The 10,000-nt window shown below is 31.4% G+C and overlaps 1 long non-coding RNA gene across 1 annotated transcript in view; it reads right to left on the bottom strand.

The window, feature by feature from the left end:
• LOC119611099 overlaps window positions 1-10,000 on the bottom strand; it is a 73,214-nt gene that overhangs the window by 47,662 nt on the left and 15,552 nt on the right. The window contains exon 2 of the long non-coding RNA XR_005232039.1: window positions 7,100-7,288. This is a non-coding gene — a long non-coding RNA (uncharacterized LOC119611099). The remainder of the gene's footprint in view (window positions 1-7,099; window positions 7,289-10,000) is intronic.

Here is a 10,000-nt window from a genome sequence, read left to right as displayed (position 1 = left end):
AGCTATGTCCGTCCGTCTGTCCGTCTTTCTGTCTGTCCATCCGTCCGTCCGTCTGTCTGTCTGTCCATCCGTCCGTCCGTCTGTCTGTCTGTCTGTCCGTCAGTCCGTCCTTCTGTTAAGTAAAGTATACCAATCGGCTTAGAATCATTTTCTGAGTCGATTTAGCTATGTCCGTCCGTCTGTCCGTCTTTCTGTCTGTCCATCCGTCCGTCCGTCCGTCTGTCTGTCTGTCCATCCGTCCGTCCGTCCATCCGTCTGTCTGTCCGTCCGTCTGTCTGTCCGTCAGTCCGTCCTTCTGTCCGTCCATATAAACCTTGTAATCAAACTACAGGTCGCAATTTTGAAGATAATTCAATGAAATTTGGTACATAATCTTCTATTGTTCCATGGACGAAGCCTATTGAAATGGTTAAGATCGGTCCATTATTTCACCTAGCCCCCATACAACTGAACCCCCCGAATAGGGCTTGTAAACCTTGTAATCAAACTACAGGTCACAATTTTGATGATACTTCAATGAAATTTGGCCCATGATCTCCTATGGTACGGGAGACGAAATCTATTGAAAATGGTTAACATCGGTTCATCGAATTTCACCTGGCCCCAAACAACTGAACCCGACAAATAGGGCTTTCATGATCATAATATAATCGTATCTCGACAAAAAGCTGCAAACCAAGTTCTAGCCATTATGACTCTCTCTCATGAATTTTATAATTATAGGGTCTCATTTGACCATAGCCCCTATACAAATCCCCCTTCAAAATTTAACTTAAATGTCCACAATTGTATTCAACAATAAATGGCTTAAGTATAACTTAAATGCTTTAGTATGAAAACTAAATCACATTTTATTTTTGTAACAGGTGTAGGGTATTATATGGTCTATAATTTCTTACTTGTTTTTTATGTTCAATATTCTTTTGTGGTATTTTTGTATTCATACGTGAAACTTAAAAGACCCGTCTAATACGAATAAATGGTTCAAAAATGTTGCTCATTCACGAAAAAAACGCTGCATTTATTTGTTCCGTTTCTTTTATTTAACTCGTTTTATTTTTCCATGTACTGCCATTGGCAATAGACTTTATAGCTACAAAATATTAAGAAAAAAATCTGTAAAAAAAAGTTAAATATTGTACTAAAACTTACAATTGCTTTATAAAACGAAAATTGTTGTTAACTTTAAAATTGTTTTTTGTTATGTTAGTTTTACTTGGCTGCTAGACAGTGCAAGATTTATTGTTTATTTTAAGCTAATTGTTTGGTAAATAGGTATTGTATAAAGAGGATTTTATTTTTTTGGGGGGAAAATTTATAAACAAAAACTTTACTTTAACTAAAACTATAATTTAAAGCTTAATTATCTAAAAAAGTTCTGAAATTAATAGTTTCTGAAGTTTCTTTTTACAAAAATTTCTATTGGTTTTTATTTCAATAGGTAGAGTAAGAGTAGACAAGTATTATATCAGCAGGATCACAGGAACGAAGTGGTTAAATTAAATAACAGGAACACATGGACGAAGATGATCAGGATCACAGGAGCGAAATGGTTTATTAAGCAACAGGAACACATCGAAGAATATGATGTAACCCGGTAATCAGCAGAAACACACGAACATGGGGAATAATTACGGAGTAGGTATATAGGAACTGGAACTCGAGGAATGTAGGAAATTGTATGTAATAATAAGGAATGTATGTAATAGGCATAAAAACATCGATTGGAAATTGAGATATGAACGCAATTTAAAGCAGGAAAGGCATTATCAGGGATCGAAAGAAAAACATCAGGAAGAACACAGGAACAATGTATTAAAAATGAGTGGCGTCAGAGTAGGTACTATGACATCGTCTAGAACTGGAACTCGAAAAAAAAGCAGGAAATGGATACTAGCAAGGACATCATCAGGAAGCAGTAGCATAACAAATTTTAACATCAGATTAGGTATAAGGGCATCGATTGCAAGGAAATATATAGGAATGATCATCGGCAGGAACAGAGTAACCGAAGAGATGTATGCAGTATAGGATATCAGCCTGAACACATGAACTATACGGTATGCAGTTGGCAACCCTCAAGATTCGCGGTACAAATACATTTTTAATTTTATAACAAGTAAGAAATTATAGTCAGGCGAGGTCGTCCATATAATACCCTACACCTGTTACAAAAATAAAATATGATTTAGTTTTCATACTAAAGCATTTAAGTTGAATTGTACCTTGTCTCAGATATACTTAAGCCATTTATTGTTGAATAAAATTGTGGTCATTTAAGCTAAATTTTGAGGGGGGATTTGTATAGGGGATATGATCAAATGGAGACCCTATAATTATAAAATTCATGAGAGTCATAATGGCTAGACCTTAGTTTTTCAGCTTTTTGTCGAGATACGATTATATTATGAACTTGAAAGCCCTATTTGTCGGGTTCAGTTGTTTGGGGGCTAGGTGAAATCCGATGAACCGATGTTAACCATTTTCAATAGACTTCGTCTCCCGTACCATAGAAGATCATGGGCCAAATTTCATTGAATTATCACCAAAATTGTGACCTGTAGTTTGATTACAAGGTTTACAAGCCCTATTCGGCGGGTTCAGTTGTATGAGGGCTAGGTGAAATAATGGACTGATCTTAACCATTTTCAATAGGCTTCGTTCATGGGACATAGAAGATTATGTACCAAATTTCATTGAATTATCTTCAAAATTGCGACCTGTAATTTGATTACAAGGTTTACATGGATGGACACACGGACGGACAGACAGACAGACGGACATAGCTAAATCGACTGAGAAAATGATTCTAAGCCGATTGGTATACATTAAGGTGGTATGAGCGTTACAAACATCAGCCCTAGTGGTGTAGGGTATAACAAGTAGGAAAGTATAGTCGGGCATGGCCGATGCAATAAAAATTTTATGCAAAATTATATTCTAACTCCCGCTGTTCTAAATTATTTGAATAGAAAGTGTCTGTAGTCTATTGAGCTCACACAATAACAACAATAATCGTGCAAAAGTATTTTCATGAAAAAAAAATAGCAGAACAAATATTTCCCCAGAACAGTTATTTAGCTATGAAAGCATTAAAATAATAGATTTTCCTCAACTAAAAAATCCATTCTTTAAAAAAAGTTCTAATAATACTTAAGCATAGTTCAAATTTCACAACATGATCACAGTCATTCGCAACGTCAGCGTGTCTTCTTGAACGTCATCATCATCTTGAAAACTGAAAAAACAAAAATTCTCGTCATATGAGAAGATGCTAAAGCCAAAACATGCATCATGAAATTATTATAACTAAATCCCTCTAACAATGAATCTCTAGAGAAAGAGTGTGGGGGTAAGGTAAATACTAGCAAATGTGTTTTGAAAACCACAAGGTAGCATGTGTTTTTTTCTGCTTTAAAGCTGATGTGGGAAATTTTCAAGTTCAAAAATTGTTTTTTTTTTTCAGGTTACTGCCGGAACAAGAAGTTTTCTATGGAAAAGTGGTAAGAGCAGTTGAGTGGTAATAGTAGTAGACTCATGACACCATTGCCAGTTAAACATAAGAAGATGGACAAATGTGTCAATAGAGAAAGAATAAGAAATGAAAAGACAATGGATTGCCAGAGAGTTACAAGCACCCTACCTTAGTTACTTTGTTCTAATTAAGACTTTGTAAGACGGCAAACACATTAAAGGGGACTTTTTGGTACTTTTACGTTTTAAAAAAGGTACTTTTTGAATTTTCTATAATATTGAACATAGAAATATGAAATTAAGTATAGAACACATAAAAGGAAATGAAATTTAGCATGTAGGGCCTTGACTAGGTAGGAACATATTAAAGGGGACTTTTTGGTACTTTTTCGTTCTACAAAAGGTACTTTTTGAAATTTCTATAATATTGAACCTAGAAATATGAAATTTAAAATGTAGGGCCTTGACTAGGTAAGAACCTATAAAAGGGGACTTTTTGGTACTTTTTCGTTCTACAAAAGGTACTTTTTGAATTTTCTATAATATTGGATTAGGCGAGGACACATAAAAGGGAAGTTTTTGGTACTTTTACGTTCTAAAAAGGTTAGTTTTTGAATTTTCTATAATATTGAACCTAGAAACACGAAATTAAGTATGTAGAGCCCGGATTAGGTCAGAACACATAAAAGGGACTTTTTGGTACTTTTTCGTTCTATAAAAGGTACTTTCTGAATTTTCTATAATATTGAACCTAGAAACATGAAATTAAGTATGTAGAGTCTGGATTAAGTGAGAACCAATAAAAGAAGACTTTTTGGTACTTTTTCGTTCTATAAAAGGTACTTTTTGAATTTTCTTTTTCGTTCTTCAAAAGGTACTTTTGAAATTTCTATAATATTGAACCTAGAAACATGAAATTTAAATTGTAGGGCATTGACTAGGTAAGAACCTATAAAAGGGGACTTTTTGGTACTTTTTCGTTATACAAAAGGTACCTTTTGAATTTTCTATAATATTGAACCTAGAAACATGAAATTAAGTTTGCAGAGCTCGGATTAAGCGAGAACACATAAAAGGGAACTTTTTGGTACTTTTTCGTTCTACAAGAGGTACTTTTTGAATTTTCTATAATATTGAACCTAGAAATATGAAATTAAGTTTGTAGATCTCGGATTAGGGGAGGACACATAAAAGGAGACTTTTTGGTACTTTTTCGTTCTACAAAAGGTACTTTTTGAATTTTCTATAATATTGAACCTAGAAACATGAAATTAAGTACGTAGATCCCGGATTAGGTCAGAACACATAAAAGGGGACTTTTTGGTACTTTTTCGTTTTACAAAAGGTACTTTTTGAAATTTCTATAATATTGAACCTAGAAACATGATATTAAGTATGTAGAGCCCGGATTAGGTCAGTACACATAAAAGGGGACTTTTTGGTACTTTTTCGTTCTACAAAAGGTAATTTTTGAAATTTCTATAATATTGAACCTAGAAACTTGAAATTAAGTATGTAGAGTCTGGATTAAGTGAGATCCCATAAAAGAGGACTTTTGGTACTTTTTCGATCTACGAAAGGTACTTTTTGAAATTTCTTTAATATTGAACCTAGAAACATGAAATTAAGCATGTAGAGTCTGGATTAAGTGAGAACCCATAAAAGGGGACTTTTTGGTACTTTTTCGTTCTACAAAAGCTACTTTTTGAAATTTCTATAATAATGAACCTAGAAACATGTAATTTTGCATGAAGGGCCTTGACTAAGTAAGAATCTATAAAAGGGGACTTTTTGGTACTTTTTCGTTCTACAAAAGGTACTTTTTGAAATTTCCATAATATTGAACCTAGAAACATGAATTTTTGCATGTAGGGCCTTGACTAGGTAAGAACCTATAAAAAGGGACTTTTTGGTACTTTTTCGTTTTACAAAAGGTACTTTTTGAAATTTCTATAATATGGAACCTAGAAACATGAAATTTAGCATGTAGGACCTTGACTAGGTAAGAACCTATAAAAGGGGACTTTTTGGTACTTTTTCGTTCTTCAAAAGGTACTTTTTGAAATTTCTATAATATTGAAACTAGAAACATGAAATTTAGCATGAAGGGCCTTGATTAGGTAGGATCCTATAAAAGGGGACTTTTTGGTACTTTTTCGTTATACAAAAGGTACTTTTTGAAATTCTATAATATTGAACCTAGAAACATGAAATTAAGTATGTAGAGTTTGGATTAAGTGAGAACCCATAAAAGAGGACTTTTTGGTACTTTTTCGTTCTTAAGAAGGTACTTTTGAAGTTTCTATAATATTGAACCTAGAAACATTAAATTTAGCATGTAGGGCCTTGACTAGGTAAGAACCTATAAAAGGGGACTTTTTGGTACTTTTTCGTTCTACAAAAGGTACTTTTTGAATTTTCTATAATATTGAATCTAGAAACATGAAATTTGGCATGTAGGGTCTTGATTATGTAAGAATCTATAAAAGCGGACTTTTTAGTACTTTTTCGTCCTACAAAAGGTACTTTTTGAATTTTCTATAATATTGAACCTAGAAACATGAAATTTAGCATGTAGAGTCTGGATTAAGTGATTTTTTGTAATAAAATTCGTACTGACTGTTTTTTAACACATCATGGTGAAGGGTATATAAGATTCAGCACAGCCGAATATAGAACTCTTACTTATTTTAAGCTAAACTTGCTTAAACCAAGTTTAACTAAACTAGCTTAAATCGAGTTTAAGTTATAATTTTTATGTTATATTATTTGCATTTAGAATAGAAACAATTAGGGCAAATAAATTTTTAATAAAGTGTAAAATTAACATTTTTATTAAAGAAATTGTTACAAAAAGTTTTCATAACAAAATATATCACATTGAATAGTGATAGATTATAACTGACAAACTGAAAACGTGATCTTCGGTAGAGCGATAATAATCTGACAAAGAAAAACTTCATAGTAGCAAACAGAAATAATAACAAAAAAGCTAAAACTTTTAGAAAATGGAAAAAAAAAATTTTTATTGATTCTAATGGCAGCTAAATCCACATACGGAAATATGTTTGTAATAAAAACCAATCATTATAAGAAAATAAGAAAGAAAAAGAAAGCTTTTAGAAGAATCTCTAGAAGCATGTTGCTTCTAGCTAAAGGAAAATTACCTCAGAAACAAGAAGATGAGTTAGAATGTTAAAGAAACAGCTAACCATTGATTACGATTCATTTAAACTTAAGACGTTTAAATTGTTAAGACTTAAAACAGTGTAGTCTTCGATAAAAACTCCTGCTACTTTGATAATTGAATTCAGCTTCTGTTTAATAACAAAATCATACGTTTTCTGTTTTAGTTTTCAAGTACCTTGAAGTTAAACATCTATTAATTGGCTTGAAGTTTTTTTTTATTCTTCTTTCTTGGCTTTTTCTATTACCTGTTGCTAATGGTTGTTGAAGAGGACGTACAGTTTTTCTCTGTTAGAATAGTTTTTAGTATATTTAGTTATAGCTGTTATATTCTATTCTATCTAGCTATTTGTGTTTTTCCTCATTACACTATCATTCTGGCCATAATGCATTTAACGGTTTTTATTTGCTGTTGTTTTATTAAGCTTTTCCTACTTACTGTGCTTATGATGTTGCTCTCAACATCATTATCATTATTTAGAACATTTGTTAAAAGATAATGAGGTTGCTCCTAATAACTATTGCCTCTGGAGGTCTTTAAATGTTGCATTATTTTGATAAATTAGAATTCTTTCGTTATAGTTGTTGTTGCTGCTGTGATTTTCATTTAAATTTTATGTCTACTAACCTGCAATGAGAAAAAATGGAAAAAATTAAAAAAAAACAAGTAAGAAATTATAGTCAGGCGAGGCCGACCATATAATACCCTACACCTGTTACAAAAATAAAATGTGATTTAGTTTCATACTAAAGCATTTAAGTTGAATTGTACCTTGTCTCAGTTATACTTAAGCCATTTATTGTTGAATACAATTGTGGACATTTAAGTTAAATTTTGAAGGGGGATTTGTATAGGGGCTATGGTCAAATGAGACCCTATAATAATAAAATTCATGAGAGAGAGTCATAATGGCTAGAACTTGGTTTTTCAGCTTTTTGTCGAGATACGATTATATTATGAACTTGAAAGCCCTATTTGTCGGGTTCAGTTGTTTGGGGGCTAGATGAAATCATGAACCGATGTTAACCATTTTCAATAGGCTTCGTCTCCGGTACCGTAGAAGATCATGTGCCGAATTTCATTGAATTATCTTCAAAATTGCGACCTGTAGTTTGATTACAAGGTTTACAAGCCCTATTCGGGGGTTCAGTTGTATGGGGGCTAGGTGAAATAATGGACCGATCTTAACCAGCTTAGTAGTTTCATTTGAAACTTTTTTACTAAACTCAGTTTAACATAGTTTAACTAAACTAGGTTTAAACAAGTTTAAGTATTTTTATATGATTTAAATTAAGTAATATTTTAGTCCTTTTTAATAAGAATTGAATAAAATAAAAACTAAGACTTAAACTTCGTTTTTATAGTTTTAGTTAATTTTTAGTTAACAAAACTTAGCTCAATTTCAAAAGTCAATATTGCTATTTACTGCTTATATAAAACTTTATGCTATTGGCATAATTTCCAAAGCTAAACTCTGTTTAACCTAGTTTAACTAATCTCGCTTTAAACGAGTTTAACTAATTTTAGTTAAGCGTAATGATAGACAGGAGGAAATACATTAACAGTTTTTGAAATTTATTATCATAACACCCATTTTAAAGAGATTTTGTACAGAAATCCCTATTAAAATAAGTATTTCTAAAGATTTATGCAATTGTTTTTGCTCCATTAAATCTTGGGTTATTTGTCTCAGAATTAATCTCATTTTTTTAATTCCAAAGAAAAATGATTTTACAAAAAACAAGTAAGAGTTCTATATTCGGCTGTGCCGAATCTTATATACCCTTCACCATGATGTGTTAAAAAACAGTCAGTACGAATTTTATTACAAAAACTAAAAAAAGTCCCCTTTTATGGGTTCTCACTTAATCCAGACTCTTCAAACTTAATTTCATGTTTCTAGGTTCAATATTATTGAAAATTCAAAAAGTACCTTTTGTAGAAAGAAAAAGTACCAAAAAGTCTCCTTTTATGTGTTCTGACCTATGCACCGATTGGGGCTGATTTTAAATAGCGTTCTATTCGATCGTATTTCCGATAGAATTATTGAAAATTCGAATTTCGCAGATATCTGGGGTCTTCTGAAAACTGATTTCAACATACAGACAGACAGACATGGCTAAATCGACTCCGCTATCTATAAGGATCCAGAATATATATACTTTATAGGGTCGGAAAATTATATTATAGAAATTACAAACGGAATGACAAACTTATATATACCCTTCTCACGAAGGTGAAGGGTATAAAAACTGCATAAATATAGTGATTTTGAACACCAACTTATGGAATATTTATATAGCGATAATTAACAACAAATAAACTGTTGACAATTAGTATTATTAAATATTTAATTTTTGTTCAAAAAAAAATTATATTTGAACTTGAAATATGATTATTTAATTACTGTTTATACAAATGTAATTAAATAATTGTATGTTTTCAACATGTTTCTTTTTTGTATTTCTTATCAAATTAAGTTTATTTTTTTACAAAAAAGTCATTTAAATTGCTTTTAAAAAAACAAATTATAAATTGTTTTCTTCATTTATTTCTGATTTCCATAAAAAATTATCGTATTGTAAAGCGTTTTTCTACAATATGTGGCATGTTTAAGAGAAAAGTAAGTTGTTTGCTGAAGCAAAGATCACTTGTTGCTGGAGATTTGTAAAATGTTAAAGATTGTTGGCAAATGAAAATTTATAAAGATAATAACATGCATAAGTCATGCTTGAGCAAACAGTTTAACTAATTCTTTCGGGTACAAACTATGGCTGCATACTTTGTAATTTATATAAATTTATAATATTTCTTTTTTTTATTTAACCCTGAACTTGACATTCATACATATGTATGTAAGAAATGAGCAAAATGTGTATGACGACAATGTCGACGGACTGAAGATATAATAAAAATTAAAATCATTTAAAAACACACATAGTAATTTGGACATGACAACTGAAAAGAAACATGAAAAAGGGAGAAAAACATCACACTTTGTTTTTAAACGAAACGTGTTAAATGCAATCGTGTGCTTTGTACTTTGTTTTGTGAAGTTTACCTTTAGTCACTGTTACCTTTTTTTGTTTGTGTGCCCTTTTTATTGGTTTTATGTAGCACGAGCTAATCATTAAAATTGTGCCTTTAAGGGGCTTAAATGTTCTACAATTGTAATACTAACCATTAGTATAGGGATATACTATAAGTTAAAGACAGACAAATATTAAACAGGCATTCATGGTTTAGCAGAACTTTAGTTAGAAAAAACTTGGCTGATTTGAAAATGTGGCATTGTGAGCGAATGTTTATTTGTTTTTTGATAATGGGAAATCTAAATGA

This window comes from Lucilia sericata, unplaced genomic scaffold (genome assembly GCF_015586225.1).
Source record: "Lucilia sericata isolate MDLA Ls3-8-SP2 unplaced genomic scaffold, ASM1558622v1 Contig001360F_arrow, whole genome shotgun sequence".
NCBI lineage: Eukaryota > Metazoa > Arthropoda > Insecta > Diptera > Calliphoridae > Lucilia > Lucilia sericata.
Note: the sequence above shows the minus strand (reverse complement) of the source record. Positions and strands in the feature narration are given on the sequence as shown.